The 17,657-nt window shown below is 35.5% G+C and overlaps 1 protein-coding gene across 10 annotated transcripts in view; it reads left to right on the plus strand.

Moving 5' to 3' along the window:
• Positions 1-17,657, plus strand: part of IMMP2L (inner mitochondrial membrane peptidase subunit 2) — a 958,934-nt gene that overhangs the window by 126,599 nt on the left and 814,678 nt on the right. The gene's annotated exons all lie outside the window — the stretch shown is intronic.

The following is a 17,657-nucleotide window of genomic DNA, read 5'->3' on the forward strand; positions in this document are numbered from 1 at the left end:
AAGTTCCGAGAACATTAAAAATGAGTTTTTGCCCATTTAAGCTTTTAATTTCATATTTTAAAAAGTGCTTTTTATGTTAAACAATACTATTTCCCACCTCTTAGGGTAGCTAACAACTCTAGTTAATGAGAGCCCTGAGTTTGAGTCTTTGTTTGCTTGAAATTCTTAGTATGGTTCCCCAGCTTAAAGAAGACTATCTAGTATTGCCCTACCATTTAATTAAACAAACAAAACAATCTAAAGTTGTGGCCCTTAGTCTTCTTCTAGGTCACTTTACCTTTTAGAAGCTCTTAATCTAATTCAGAAATACATGCATGAATGGATGTCTACACACATTCACCTCTCTACCCCAGTTCATGTGTATACTCATATCAACATGCATCCCCATCCATCCTAGTTCCTGGAGATTCATAAATCCCCTCTTGAAGTACATTGACAACCTCCAGTTTAAGAACTTACACAAGTTTTAACAGAAAGGAAGAAAGCAAGATGTTGTTCCCTCCCACCGCCCCCCACCCCCACTCCACCCTACCCCACACCTTGGGTAAAAGGTAGCTTATTTATTTAATCACAGGTCATTCTTCAGCATGTGTTCATCCACCCACCCATCTATCCATGTTTTATCAGGTGCTTTTTTTGTTGTTGTTGAAACACTTTATTTTCTGCTTCTCCTTTCTTTTCTTTCTTCTTAAATCAGGAACTAGACTGCTTTCTAAACACAGAAAATGGAAGAATGATTCATGGCAACTATGAAGCTGTTCAAGTAGAGAATATACACATATTTGCTTTTTTATAATACTACAATTTTAAGCATTTATAACTTTGGGAAAGTTGTACAGATATTCATTTTAGCTTGGCTTGGTTTACCGTCATCTCTTTTTTCCTCCTTTGCCAAGTACTCCTTTGAACCTTTTGTTCTGCTGTAGTTTTAAAATAAAGTACATTGTCAGTAAAGCAGAATAGGATTTTCTTCGGTAAAAATAAAATCACTAGGCATCTGACCATTTCTTCCAAAAGGTACTCTATCAGAGTATTTTTTAAAACATTTAAAATGAAGATTATATTCCTTTTACCAAAAGTTTCTTTTTTCTTTTTGAAGTTATTTGTTTATTTCACATATGAATCATTTTGTGAAGATATTTTTAGGACTGTAGGGATTCACCTAAGTAATTTTAGACATGAAAAATTTTCGTATTAAATTGTTTTTCTCCTAGTCCTTATTACTTAAAAAAATTACTGTTGAAACCTTATTTCTTTTTGATGTTTATTTTCAGTATTCATTTTTCTACTGTCCATGTCTTTCTCACTTAGATAAGAAATTAAGCATCTATTTTTTTATGTAGACAAGGAAAGCAAACTGACTTATTTTCTAAATAAGGTCCTCATTGCCCTATCATTTTCATTAAGACTGAAATGTAAGATCAGGGAAGAAAGAGTCACTCTCAGAGTACTGCACATGAGAAAAGCAGTGTGTTCACATGTGTACAATCTGCTGCAGAGTCTTAGCCAATGAGGAGTGCAGCCTGAGTGGATCCTCATAGCCAACACTTGTATCAAGAGCATATCATGAAAGATTAAAAAATACAAGTCAGCTTTGATAGCATTTAGGTTTTCAGTAAATATAATATTCTAGCAAAAAAGATTCATTCCTCTATCTTAAATTAAACATATTTCATGAGAAGAAAATGTCAATGTTATGGACTTGCCTGAGACATTACTTTGCTGACTAAGGTCCATCTAGTCAAGGCTGTGGTTTTTCCTGTGGTCATGTATGGATGTGAGAGTTGGACTGTGAAGAAGGCTGAGTGCCAAAGAATTGATGCTTTTGAACTGTGGTGTTGGCAAAGACTCTTGAGAGTCCCTTGGACTGTAAGGAGATCCAACCAGTCCATCTGAAGGAGATCAGCCCTGGGATTTCTTTGGAAGGAATGATGCTAAAGCTGAAACTCCAGTACTTTGGCCACCTGATGCGAAGAGTTGACTCATTGGAAAAGACTTTGATGCTGGGAGGGATTGGGGGCAGGAGGAGAAGGGGACGACAGAGGATGAGATGGCTGGATGGCATCACTGACTCGATGGACATGAATCTGAGTGAACTCCGGGAGTTGGTGATGGACAGGGAGGCCTGGCGTGCTGCGATTCATGGGGTCGCAAAGAGTCAGACACGACTGAGCGACTAAACTGAACTGAGCTGAATACAACTAAGCCTTAGGTTCTGTCTTTGCTCTTAGGGTTTGAAGGAAAATTTAGCTGTTTTGAAATATATGATATGTTGGGGTAGATTTGTAATTTAATGGTAAATATGAAGAATATTTCTTTCCCAGTGGAAATAAAGCATGGAGATTAATAAGCTCATCAATAGAAAAGATCTTTTTCTGTCTCTAAGTGACAATGTAGTTTTTTATTAAATACTGTGAGTCATTATTATATGTACTAAAGGATGAAATCAGGCTTTCTGTTTCATTTTTTTTCATCCTAGATATCTCTTTTCTGTAGACTTTCTGAATATTCTGCCTCTCCTTTAATAATGCAATGTTCAGTCTTAAGAACTCTCCACATATTACTTTTCCTACCTAACTTTTTCTCTAAGAACAAAAATATCTCATTCAGCCAGGGGATCATTTGAAGGAACCTATAGAAGATGGTTTGAAACAAATTATAAAGCGTCTTGAGTCTGAACTTCTGGCCCAACTCAGTCACTCAGTATTTTTTTAGAGGATTATTTGAGGTGAAGGTCCAGTGATATTTCTATTCTTGGCCACTAACGGATAAATGATAAAAGAATTTTAAGGTCTTTGCTAGTGAACTCTGTAAAGAGTGCCAGTCTTGGGTGAGCAGTGAAGTAAGGAGTTTGGATCTGAAAGAGAGGAAATGAAAAACTATTATCACTCTGAAGTGGTCAGTAATGCAGTAAGACTAAGAATTGGGACTTTGTAACTAAACAGAAAAGATATAATGAATTCTGGTTTACGTTTACTCTAGTTCATGACCCAGATTAAAAAGTGCCTGTGGAATTGCATGAATATGTATGGATAAACATTTTAAGCACCAACTGCATTTATTTCTAAACAAAATATCATTTAATTCTCATTAAACATGTGAGTATTTTAGTGATACCTACATTTTGTAGATATGATACATTGAAGTAAACCCACATATGCTAGAATTTTGTTAGAGTTGGTTAGAGAGGCAGACTGCTCTTTAAAGGTAATGTGACTATCCATATATGCCTTAAAAAAGGTTTAAAATATTTAAAATACCTAAGTAGATTATATACAATCTAGACAGTACTTTGATATCAGTATTTGTCCTTTGTGCATTTTCTAGTAGGCCAAGTTGCTGTGTGAGATAGTTACATTTTCATTTGCTGCCTTGTCTAGGAAACTTTTCTAATTCCAGAATATATACTCTTGGAATTTTAAGACTTTAGAGCAAGTGTTTTATGTAGTGAGTTCCAGGTAAAATTTGTAATGGAAAAAAAAAATCCCTATGAAGTAATAAAATCAGATGTGATATACTTTTAGTTAGGTTTCCCAAGTGGCTCAGTGAAAGAATCTGCTTGCCAAGCAGGAAATTTGATCCCTGGGTTAGGAAAATCCCCTGAAAAAGGAGATGGCTACCCACTCCAGTATTCTTGTCTGAGAAATCCCTTGGACACAGGAGCCTGGCGGGCTACAGTCCATGAGGTCATAAAAAAGAGTGAGACCTGACTTAGCGACTAAACAGCAACATACTTTCAATTATTTAAAATTCATTATTTGCAGCTTGGGTTGAATAGTAAACAAGAAATGCCTAGATTATATTGGAGACTGAAAAGATTGAAGAGTTTTTCAATAGCAGTATATTAGATAGTAAAAGAAGAGTCATATATATATATATATATATACACATATATATGTATATATATATGTATATATATATGACTGAAGTTGCTCAGTCGTGTCCGACTCTTTGTGACCCCATGGACTGTAGCCTACCAGGCTCCTCCATCCATGGGATTTTCCAGGCAAGAATACTGGAGTGGGTTGCCATTTCCTTCTCCTATATATATATATATATATATATATATATATATATACACACACACACATTTATTTTAAATATCTTGATATATTTAAGACACAACTACCATAAATGTGTTACTTTTTGCTATAAAATAAAGTTTTTGTATTATATGTTTATGTACACATTTTTCTACAGTTTAGAATTAACTTCCTCTATCTGGAAAAATTTCGCTTATCCTTCATGGTCCAGAAAATGTCCTTCCAGCCATATTCCTGAAACAGTAAAAATTATGATGTATTACAGTTAAGTTGTCCTCCTTCTTTAGGACTTGGAGACATCTGGTACATAGAAGGTGATTGACAAGTATTTGCAGAATGAATGAAAGAATGGGTGAATAGGTTATACTTTTAATTAATTTAACAAAATTTTTAGCTGGTTTTAGCTATTCAGATCAATTTATATAAACATCTGAAGCGTTCAAGTAAATGAGCAACTGCCATCATAGTTCATTGTCTTTGGGAACACTTGCTGATTCCTCTTTCTTTACCCAGTGAGTTTTAGAGTAAAAAGGGTTATGAATAATGACATTCTAAATTTTAAAGCATTTTATTATGGAAGTTTTCATACATAGGGAAGTTGAAAGAAATTTAGTGAATACCAGTTTACCTACCACTCATTTTAGCAATTGTTGTTGTTGTTTAGTTGCTCAGTTGTGTCTGACTCCAGGGACTGCAGCCCACCAGGGTTCTGTGTCCCCAAGCATACTGGGGTGGGTTGCCATTTCCTTCCAGGGGATCTTCCTGACCCTGGGATCAAACCTGTGTCTCCTGCAATGCAGGTGGATTCTTTACTGCTGATCCACTGGGGGAGCAAACATTTGTCAATTATCTGTCACGTATCAATTTGTCAAGTATCTGGTCCATTTGTTTGTCCCTCTCTTCGTCCCTCTATTCCATCTATCTTATGATACATTTAAAGGTAAATGCTTTAGCATGCATATCATCATCTGGAATTCAGTAAGAGTTTCCATTTTTTTTTCTTCTTGAGGTAAATTGAAGTACAATGGACATGCATAATCTTAAGTGAACATTTGCTAATTTTGACAGATGCTTATACCTGTTACAAACTTCTATCAAGATAACATTACCATCACCTCAGAAAGTTCCCTCATGTCCATTCCCAGTCAGCTTTTACCATCACACCTCATGGGAAACAATTTTTCTGACTTTTTTTCTGTTCCTTGGTAAGTTTTACCAAAACATGACATCTTTAAGGAGTCAAAGTATGTACATGTTTAACTGGAAAACATAGGAAGGTGACAGATTGTTGTGTGAAATGATCTTAAGAATGACAGCTCTAAAACCTGAGAGGGCAGTTGATGAAGGAAAGCTAAAACGACTTCTTGAGATGACTGTCACACAAATTTAGGGCAAGGCCAGCAGTACACACAGGGAGCGGCCGTTAAGTCTTGTAATTGCTTATAATGGTATTGGACCATATAAATCTGAAAGTCACTTGACAGATTTTTGCCTGGTTGTCAGTGAGAGTGACATAATTCTATGACCCAAATAAACGCATATCTTTACAAAGGTTATAAAGTTGAAATATGGCATTTGTTTCAAGTATTTTGCTTTTGTGATTGAGCTAGCTAATACTTGGCTTTTATAATGATCTATTATAAAACATTGATGCAAATACAAACTTTTGATTGTACAATGGAGAAAAATATTTTGGAATGTATAAAATCACTTTGTATTAAGAGTCTTTGTATTCAAAAATACAGTTTTAATAGTGTAGGGTTGTGCGGGTATAATGAATTAATCATGTACTTTGTATCCATCACTAATATGTTTAAATTCTGAACTTTAGCCAATAGAAAAAGAAATCACTATTAAAATCTATAAAATAGTAGAACATAGTTTGGGAACTGATCTTCAATTTATCACTATTTCTAGTCTCTAACCTCTCTTTTGCGTAAAAGCTGAATATTAGCTGATGGTTTGTTAGAATGTACACCACCAACTCCCACGCCCCACCCACCTTTTCTCTCTTCCTTAATTCTCTCCTTCCCTTTCTCCTTCGTTTCCTGCTACTTAAAAATGTATTTATTGTGCACTGACTATATAACATTGTATAAGATTCTGGAGATACTGTGAGTAGAAAATATCTTAATGTAAATCAGATTCTAAAACTAGTACTTGGATTTGTAAACATTAAATTCTGATGAGTTAGAGCTCACTTTAAAAGCAATCATGCATCTTAAAGTTTTTCAGTAGTTTTTGCAGAAAATGAAATATGGTGGTATACGTGATCTAAGTTGATTGGATATTTGTGGTGTGGACATAATTCTTTTATTTTCACAACTGAAACACTGGACCTGGTTTATCATTGACACCTGCCCTACCCATCAACTCTTCATGCTCAGTGTAGTCATCTGAATATTTAGCTCTCTTTTACTTTAATAAAGATTCACTTGTGCCTCTGCTTCTACAGGTAGTTTTTTATTTGTTTTAAAAGAGCTGTTCTTGGTCACATAAGTCTGGAATTTCTTCTGTGATCTCTCAATTTGCATAGTATTAGAGAACAAAGTTCATGGAGCTAGAAGTAAGGAAACTGATTTTCTCCATTTTATTAGCTATGACCTGGGACAACTTAGGTGCTTAGTTGCTGTTACTTACAATGAAGTACTTTCCAATTTAGGCTGCATCTCAGAAAAGAAAAAATATGTGTATACAAAAATTGAAGTGTAATTACTTTAGAACTATTTTTTTTAATTGTAGGAAAATATGCATAACATAGAATGTATTATTTTAACCATTTTCAGTACCTTAAACATATTCTCCTTGTTGTACCACCATCACCCCCGACCATCTCCAGAATTTTTCATCTTTCCCACACTGAAAGTCTGTACCTGTTAAATAGTAACTCAGTGACTCCTCACACCTCCCTCCCTGCCTCCTTTCAGTTCAGTTCCGTCCCATTCAGTCACTCGTGTCCAACTATTTGTGACCCCATGGACTACAGTGTGCCAGACCTCCTTGTCCATCACCAACTCCCAGAGTTTACTCAGACTCATGTCCACTGAGTTGGTGATGCCATCCAACCATCTCATCCTCTGTTGTCCCCTTCTCCTCCTGCCTTCAATCTTTCCCCTCATCAGAGTCCTTTCCAATGAGTCAGTTCTTTGCATCAGGTGGCCAAAGTATTGGAGTTTCAGCTTCAAACATCAGTCTTTCCAGTGAACACCTAGGACTGACATCCCCTAGGATGGACTGGTTGGATCTCCTTGCAGTCCAAGGGACTCTCAAGAGTCTTCTCCAACACCACAGTTTAAAAGCATCAATTCTTCGGCACTCAGCTTTCTTTATAGTCCAACTCTCACATCCATACGTGACTACTGGAAGAACTATAGCCTTGGCTAGATGGACCTTTGTTGGCAAAAGAATGTCTCTGCTTTTTAATATGCTGTCTAGGTTTATCATAACTTTGCTCCCAAGGAGTAAGCGTCTTTTAATTTCATGGCTGCAGTCACCATCAGCAGTGATTTAGGAGCCCCCCAAAATAAAGTCAGCCACTGTTTCCCCATCTATTTCCCACGAAGTGATGGGACCAGATGCCATGATCTTAGTTTTCTGAATGTTGAGCTTTAAGCCAACTTTTTCACTCTCATCTTCACTTTCATCAAGAGGCTCTTTAGTTCTTGTTCAGTTTCTGCCATAAGGGTGGTGTCACCTGCATATCTGAGGTTATTGATATTTCTCCAGCAATCTTGATTCTAGCTTGTGCTTCATCCAGCCCAGCATTTCTCATGATGTACTGTGCATTTAAGTTAAATAAGCAGGGTGACAATATATAGCCTTGACGTACTCCTTTTCCTATTTGGAACCAGTCTGTTGTTCCATGTCCAGTTCTAACTGTTGCTTCCTGACCTGCATACAGATTTCTCAGGAGGCAGGCCAGGTGGTCTGGTATTCCCAACTCTTTCAGAATTTTCCACAGTTTATTGTGATCCACAGAGTGAAAGGCTTTGGCATAGTCAATAAAGCAGAAATAGATGTTTTTCTGGAACTCTCCTGCTTTTTCCACGATCCAGCGGATGTTGGCAATTTGATCTCTGGTTCCTCTGCTTTTTCTAAAACCAGCTTGAACACCTGGAAGTTCACAGTTCACGTATTGTTGAAGCCTGGCTTGGAGAATTTTGAGCATTACTTTACTAGCCTGAGAGATGAGTGCAGTTGTGTGGTAGTTTGAGTATTCTTTGGTATTGTCTTTCTTAGGGATTGGAATGAAAACTGACCTTTTCCAGTCCTGTGGCCACTGCTGAGTTTTCCAGAAATCCCGCCTATGGACACCACCATTCTATCTTTTGTCTTTAGGATTATAGAAGATTTTGTTGTTGTTGTTGTTAAGAGGGCTAAGTTTTCTCTTTCCTTCCATTCCTCTTAGTTTTAAGAAGTGTTTTTCTTTTTAATAACTGTATTATTGAGGGTTCACTACTAGAATTATGTATATTCCAAGTCTAAATTCAGTTCTTTAATGTTTTAACATATTCTATATTTTTATTCTACAGCCGTGGAGACAGCAACAGAAACATTTTGAAATAAATGTGCCTAGGCAATTGTATAAGTGTAATGCATTTAAACTAGCCATTTATTTGATATTAGGCACTTCATTTGATTTCCACCTATGGCTATGGCTTTGAGAAGTTTGATTTACAATTTATTTGATGTGATTTCAGGTTGTGTATCTTTGTAATGCAATAATTAGAACTTAGGTTATTTGAAGTATGGCTTAATGAAGTGTAAAGGGTATGAAATGAAAGATAAATAACATGTAACCTAGGGAATATTTGCATAAATGGCATTTAGCTGTTGGGCATTTTAAAATTTATACTGCAAGTGCTTTTTCATAATATATAAAGGTGGTTTTACTAATGTTGGTATCATTTAGAACATTTTATAAAGGTAATTAGATGATTGAAATTTTTGTTTTTTATTTTCAATGATTCAATATTTTCAGGCCAGCATTTGGTTCAATATATTATGTACTAAAAGAAAAGTCCTAGTCATTTGAATAGCCATAACTCTAACTGTATGAAGAATTTCACTGGTGTAAGCAGTACAAAGCTTAAAGGCACTTGGTGTAACCTAGTTACCAGAAATGATGTTTGTTGAATGCCAGTGAGATATAATGATGTTTCTGTTTTTGCTTCTTTTTGGTATTGAAGGTTAAAGAGATACCAGAAAACGTCCAGAGTGGATGGGACACATGTTTTTCAAATTGACCTTTTTAAATCCTGGGATTCAATGACAGTGATGTAGCTGAGTTATTAATGACTCCTGGAATGAAGAAACAAAAATGTAGATATTGCTAATTGGTAGATACTTTAATCAAGACAAAATTTCCTAGTTTCAGGGGCATGAAGGCTTTGTTGCAGACCTGAAATTTAAACATTTTTTGAGAAAATTCAAAATTGCAACTACAGATTAATGTGTACAAGTTTAATGGTTACAATGAGAAAAGAAAATGGATGACATGTTTTTAAAAAGATTGCCAATGACATAATCATCAGAATATTGAAAAATGGATGTTTTTGAATTCCTGATCATACTTTAAAACTACTAAAATTTAAAAATTGACACCTATAGGATGTGTAGTCTTTGATTGCCTCTTCCTGTGGCATGGTTATGTTACATGTTTGTGCTCTACAAAGAGAGTTTGAGAAATTCTATTTCAAGAGTCCTACAAAGATGAAAAAGGAAATGTGTGCTGTATTTATAATTATATAAGACTTATCAAATATATTCCTAATAAAAGAAAATGCCTGATTTACTAGGCATTGACTACAGACTGAATTGTCTACTTATACTATTTCATATATCATGATTGGAAGAATTTACCCCAGACTACCTTTTAGCTGTGTTTGTTTCAGACTTCCTCCCCCACTTACCACATACTTGTAGTTCTAGTTTCCATGGGGCACATCATATGTCTCCTCAGACCTCTGTCTCTAAACTGTCATTTCATGACTCCAGGTAGTTGGTGCAATGGGTAAAAAAGGTGTATTCCTAGAAGCTAGTCCTACAGAGAAATCATTAATTACACATGGAAATGAGTGAGAACCACATACATACATCCTACTAAACCCAAATTGAATGTGTCACCAATTCCCTCTCTTTGTTAGAACCTCAAAGTCCCTGCTATGACTCACACCATTGACCTGAGAAAATAACCATGAAGCCTAAGCTTCATGAAGCAAATTTATGGTAAATTCACCTCTGTGGATTCTGTAGTGCTGTTTTTATGGTGAAGGAAATTTGCTATCTAATATGGTTGCCAATAGTCATATGTGCCTGTTGAATACTTGAAATATGATTAGTGCCCCCAAAGAAATGAATCTTTAATTTTATACTTTAAAGTTAAGGAGATATTTGTGACTAATGTACTGTGTTGAATAGTATAGGTCTAGCATCTTTATTACTATTTTATGTAAAGTTAGTGCTCCTGTAATCCTGTTAAATATACTATGTATTAATGTATCATATTCAGCTTTACTTAGTTTATTTAGATATAAACTCTCCATTGTAACCTGAGTTCTTGATTGCATGATACTGCCTATTGAGCAAAGTAGGGAATTCTCATAATTATAAACAAGATTTATATTTGAAAACCTATTTAAATTTAAGCTGAAAAAAGTGTTTCTTCTGATGGGGATATTATCTTGCTGGAAAATTGTCTTGAATCAGAAGTATTAAAATATTATGGGCTGAAATGTGTTTTCGAAGTAGGGGTTAAAGCCTTTTTGTATGAAGCATTTTATATTTTTCTTTAGAAACCTAATGGAACATTTCCAGAGACAGAGGGCAAGTGTAATATTTGGTTGATGTGTTTAATATTATTTTTGGCTGATTAGTTTGCTAATTCAAGTGCTCCAAACAAGATTCCAAGATTTGGGCTAGATCTTTTTTTGCTATGACTTGGCATTTGACAGTAATTCATGAATATTTAAATTAGTCAAAGAAAAGGGGAAACATGAATATTGCTCAGTAGAGTTCTGGGAACCACCTCTATGGCTTACATACAATTTTCTGAAACTTTGCAGATTTTATTCATTATATGCCTCATGAAGAATGGAAAATTTTCATAATTATTAATGCAGTGTACAGGTGACCTTTCAAGATTTGTGTATAAAATTTCAGTGTGTATTTGAGTGGAATAATTAATAATTTTCTGTTCATGTGCTGGTGAATTTTATTTGAACAGCTAAGTGTTGATAGAAATTGGGAATAGATGTTCTCTGTACATCTGCATGTAATAATTATAGTTAATATTTAGATTTCTGAATTGACTTTTTAAATTGAGGTAAAATTTGAATAATATAAAATTAACTGCTTTGAAGTATATAATCATTGACATTCACAATGTTGTTTTACCTCTGTTTAGTTTCAAAACATTTTCAACATCACTGAAGAAATCTCCCATATTCAAAATGGATACAGGTATTCCAAATCTTTCATAGAAATGAAATAATACAGCACATGGACTTTTGTTTCTTGGCTTCTTTTGCATTTTAATATAATTTTTTCAAGGCTTATCTTTGTATTAGTACTTTATTTCTTTTTAAGTTTGAATATTATATTGTAAGGCTTGCCTTGTGACTCAGTGGTAGAGAATCTGCCTGCCAGTGAAGGAAATGCACGTTCAATCCTGGGTTTGGGAAGATCCCCTTGAGAAGGAAATGGCAACCCACTCTAGATTTCTTGCCTGGAGAATCTCTTGGACACAAGAGCCTGGTGGGCTACAGTCCATAGGTTTGCAAAAGATTTAGGCGCGACTTAGTGACTAAACAACAAACAATAGCAATATTCTCTTGTATAAATATACCACATTTTGTTTTTCCATTCATCAATTAGACTAAGTTTTAAGAAATTAAAAAAAAATGAAATTGAAATAGAGTTGATTCATAATGCTATGTAGAATAGCTTTTAAATAAAATTGAAACTAGGAACTCCAGGAATTTTTCTTAATCAGTTCTAAGCCTTAATTGACCATGAACCTTTTTGTTTATTCAATACTCTTCAGGTTTAGCTTATTGAAACCAGTGTTTCATTTTCTACGCTCGATCACATTCCCATTCACTCATTTTTTAATGCTGTTTGTGCTAAACATTTTATATAAACCTCTCTTAAAATTATTTTTAAATGTTAGTGAGATAGTCTGATATAGTCTGCTGCTGCTGCTAAGTCGCTTCAGTCGTGTCCGACTCTGCCCCATAGATGGCAGCCCACCAGGTTCCCCCATCCCTGGAATTCTCCAGGCAAGAACACTGGAGTGGGTTGCCATTTCCTTCTCCAATGCATGAAAGTGAAAAGTGAAAATGAAGTCGCTCAGTCATGTCCGACTCCTAGTTACCCCACGGACTGCAGCCCACCAGGCCACTCTGTCCATGGGATTTTCCAGGCAAGAGTACTGGAGTGGGTTGCCATTGCCTTCTCCCTGATATAGTCTAAATTTATTCTAAATCATAGAATGATAAAGCTGAAAGAAAAATAAAATTTGATCTATGAGACTAATATTTTAAACTCTAATTTGATAAGAAAATAAACAGTAAAATCAAATATCCTTTTTATCCATTGAGGAAAGTCATTTGTAGGGCAGGAATAGAGATGCAGATGGAGAGAATAGATGTGTAGACATGGAGCAGGGGGTTAGGGAGGTGGGATGAATTGAGAGATTGGGATTGACATGTATACATTACCATGTCTAAAACGGATAGCTGTTTTAGACATGGTAATGTATACACCTGCTGTATATCACAGGGAGCTCAGCTTGGTTCTCTGTGGTACCTAGACTGTCTGTGGGGGGATTTGAGAGGGAGGTCTAAGAGGGAGAGGATAAATGTGTACATGTAACTAATTCACTTCGTTGTATAGCAAAAACTAACACAGTAACACAATATTGTAAAGTGGCTATACTCCAGTTTTTTTTTAAAAGGAAAATCAAAAGAAATCTCCAGATATTAGATTTTTAATATTCTCTTTCCTATCAGTGAATATAGATGTCTTTAAAAAATGGTGAGCTTCACCATATTGAATCTGTGATATAAGATGTATTATATCATGTTGTAAGGGCTCTTTGTTTTTAATCTCTTGTTCCATTAGGCTGGGCCTCACTTTTCTAGAGAGTGGCACATAGAAAGACATGAACATTGCTCATAGTAAATCTCTTCAGAAACTCAGGACTCATGATATGTGTTATTTGCAGATTTTTAAAATTTTGTTTTCTCTTGGTATTTTTTGGAGGAGCAGAACCTGTCTATGTTTTAAAAAAATTATCACTTGGTGACCATTGGCAAAAATCTCAGTAGCATCTTAAAAAGTTGCTTCCTGATGGATTTATTCTTGCATTCTTTCTTGATTGTGCACTTTTTTTTTTTTTAAACAGGCTGTGGTTGTGTCATATATGCTTGTTGTAATTTGGCTTTTCAAAATGTCAAATGCCAGCCATATGCAAAATAAGGTAATTTACATTTTATGACTGTGAAATTTAGCTCATTTTTCAGAATAAACAGAAACCTCAAATGACTTCTTTTAGTCTAATTTGTTGACTTTGGTGATTTGTCAGTGTGTGAGTAACAGACTGTATTAGTTTCCATCCCCAAGTAACAAGTTGCCACAAACATAGTGGCTTAAAACAACATAAGTAGCAGATCTTACAGTTTCTGTGGGTCGAGAGTACAGGTTCAGAATAGATGGGTTCTGTGCTCAGGATCTCACAGGCTGAGTTCAAGGTCTTGGCTGGGCTGAGGGCTCATGGGGTCTTCTTGCATATTTGTCTTGTTGTTGAAATAATTCATTTTCTTGGGGTTGTCTGATTGAGGCCCTAATTTTTTTTTTTTTTTGGCTAGCTGTTGACTGGAGACTGCTCTTTGTCTCTAGAGGCCCTCTTAGGGTCTTGCTGCATGCCCCTCTTATGAGGCCCTTTCTTAAAGGCAGCAGGAGAATCCCTCCTAGGCTCTGAGGCTCTTCCTTCAGAAAAGGCAAAGTCTCTTCTGAGAGCTCCCCTGGTTAGCCCAGGATAATCTGCCTTTGACAGACTTAAAGTCAGCTAGTTTTTAACTTTAATTACAGCTGTAAAATCCTCTTACCTCTGTCATAGAATATCATCTAATACAGAGAGTGAACCCTATCCTATTTATAGTCCTGCATTACTCAAGAGGAAGAGATTACAGAGACTCTACCCTGGGGACCAGGCATCCTCTAAGATGGAGGCCATCTTGGAATACTGTCAACTACACAGAAATTAGGTGATAATTTTAAGTTGTATCTGTATATATTTTTAAAAATAACAGGCAATACTTTCAAGAGAAACTTTAGGTTTACAGAAAAATAGAGCATAAAGTACAGAGCTCCCACATACCCCTTTCCCTCTACACAGTTTGCTGGATTTTTGTTGTTGTTGTTGTTATTGTTGTTGTTGTTGCATTAATGCAGTATACTTGTTAAAACTGAGCCAATACTGATACTATATTTTTAACTCAAGTCCATAGTTTATGTTAAGGTTTACGCTTCATATTGTTCTATGGGTTTTGACAGATGCATAATATCATGTATGTACCATTACAGTATTGAACAAAATGATAGCACCTCCCTAAAGAATCCCCTGTGCTCCATCTATTCATCCTTCCCTCCTCCCTCCCCTGGAACCTTTGGCAACTTCTGGTCTTTTTCCTATCTCTAATAGTACTGCTTTGCCAGAATATCATATAGGTGGGATCATAAAATGTATAGCCTTTCCAGACTGGTTTCTTTCCGTTAATAATAGGCATTTAATATTCTTCCATGTGTTTCTGTGACTTGATAGCTTATTTCTTTTTATTGCTGAAAAATACTGCATTGTATGGTTGTACCACAGTTTGCTTAATCTGGTAGGCTGCTCTCTAGGTCTTATTTGAATATTGCTGGGAAATAGCCTGTAGAGGTGTCTGTGAAACTCACTAGGAAGGCTTCTTTAGAATAGAAGGAAGGGGTTTCTCTTTCTGGTTCCAGTGCACTTTGCTCCTCCTGTGTGTGTGGTGGAAGTGAGCCAACCCCTAAGGGGTGGACAGAATCCACTGAGAAGATGCTTATGGGGTTGCTACTGAAACTCTCAGAGACTGCTGTTTATGGCATCTGTGAGACTTGCTGGGGAGACTACCTGGGGGATGGTGAAACTCACTAGGATGGGCTCATAGGGGTGCTGATTAAAGCTTCTGGGGGGTGATTGTCCCTGGGTGTCCCAGGAATAAGAAGAGCATAAAGCTCTTCTGTAACCAGAAAAAGAAGACCTCTATTCTAGCAATGTTCATGTAGCACTCTGTGCTAATAAAACTTAAGGCTATGGATACTGGCAAAGAAGAAAAGATACAGGGTACAGCTTCAGTATCATACAGGACAGTGAAGGACAGAAGGAAAATTTGGAGTTGACAGGCAAGAAGTTGATAACTAACACACTTTCTGTTTCTACTTTGCTGAGAGTTTTAAAAATCAGGAATGAGTACTGGAAGAAGATCCCCTGGAGAAGGAAATGGCAGCTCACTCCAGTATTCTTGTTGGAAAATCCTATAGACAGAGGAGCCGGAATGGCTATAGTCCATGGGGTTGCGAAAAAACTGGACATGACCTAGTGCCTAAACAATGACAGCAACATTGAATATTATCACATGCTCTTCTGCAGCTATCAAGATAGTCATATGGTCTTATCTTTTAATCTGTTAAAATGGTAAATTACTTTAATTGGATTTTTGAATGTGGAACCGATCTTGCCTTCCTACCTAAGCCATACTTGATTATGATGTAATTCCTTTATATATATATAAATAGTTGATCCTTGAAAATGTGTGAGTAAAGGACACTGACCCTCTGAATAGTTCAAAATTCAAGTATAATTTATAGTTGGCCTTCTGTATCCAAGGTTCCTCTGTATCCCTAGTTCTACATCCTTGTATTCAGTCAACTCAGATTTTATAGGATTGTTGTATTTATTTATTCCTGAAAAACGATCTGGGTAAGTGGGTCTCGATAGTTCAAACTGGCAAGTTGCAGCAATCAATTGTATTGCTGGATTGGATTTGGTAATACTTTGTTACATACAGGTCTTTATATCCATTAAATGGGTTGTCTATGATTTTCTTTTTCTGTAATGCCATTTGGTTTTGGAGGGTTTGGTGGCTTCATAAAATAAGTTGGGAAGTATTCCTTCTTCCTCTCTTTTAGTGAACAAGTTTGTATAGGATTTGTCTCAGTTCTTTCTTAAATTTTTGATAGAATTTACCAGTGAAGCCTCTGGTCGTGGAATCTTCTTTGTGAGAATACACTGAGTTACAAATTCAATTTTTGAGATTGATGATGAGCTTCTTTTTGAAACACTCGTACTTTGCATCTGTCAAGCAATTTATCCATTTAAGTTATCAAGGATATTGATATCAAATTGTTCTTAATGTTCCCTTATTGTTTTAGTGTTAGAAGCATCTGTAGAGTGTCTTTGTTTTTATTTCTTGTATTTGTAAATTTTATCTTCTCTCTTTTATTCCCTTAGTCATTCTAGCTAAAGTTTATCACTTAAGTTCTTTTTTTCTTTAAAGCGTCTTTAGTTAGTAAACTATATTCAAGTGAAAATGTAATATTCAAGGTTAGATATTAGCTATGGTGCTATGTATTATTGTGTGTGTGTGAGGAATAATGAACGAAAAGAATTCTGGAAAAAGTAATAAATTATAATTGAATGTTAAATACTATTTTTCAAAATTCAATTTTGTATTAGGGTGAGCTGATTAACAGTGTTGTGATAGTTTCAGGTGAAACTAATCTCCAAGTGTTGCTGTAAGTTTGTTTAGCTCATCGTTCAGTTCTATTAATTGTTGCTTCATGTGTCCTGATAACTCTCTGTTATTAGGCACATATACATTAAGGATTGTTAAGTATTCCTGATGAATTGACTCATTATAATAAAATGCCCATATTTATCTTTGGTAATATTACGTATTCTGAAATGTATGTTGCTATTAATGTAACTACTCAAGCTTTCTTATGATAAGTGTGTGCATGATAAATCTTAAAAAAATTTACTTTTAACATATTTTTATAATTAATCTGGATTTAACTTAGCATATATTTGGTCTTATTTTACTTACAATCCAAACAATCTGTGCCTTTCAAATTGAATATATACTAGCCTCACTCAGGTAGACTTATGCAAGAGAAATAAGTCTACAGAAAATGATTTGAATAGGTATCTTCCCAGTTTTCCTGAGTGTGAGGCTAAACACATCTCAATCTAGGTGCTCAGGGGAGAAGTTAATTTACTGCATACAATAAATGCCTTAGGCACTAGAGCTTGATTCTTTTGGGGAGCCCTGCTAGAAAGGCTGGGTTGAATTTCCATGTAATATAATTACTTAACTCTGTCATCTTTTTGTTCCTTTGTTTTTTCTTTCTTTCTTTCTTTTTTTTTTTGGTGGCTGTTTGTAATTTCTTCTTTTCCTGTGGCCTTTTTGGATAACTGAGTACATTTTATGTGCTATTTTATCTCTACTGTTATATATTGGTACTTTGCTTTGTACCAACCAACCAGTGGTTGCTTCGGAGTTTACAGCATGTGTTTATATATATTAG

Source organism: Ovis aries, chromosome 4 (genome assembly GCF_016772045.2).
Source record: "Ovis aries strain OAR_USU_Benz2616 breed Rambouillet chromosome 4, ARS-UI_Ramb_v3.0, whole genome shotgun sequence".
NCBI classification, from domain to species: Eukaryota; Metazoa; Chordata; class Mammalia; order Artiodactyla; family Bovidae; genus Ovis; species Ovis aries.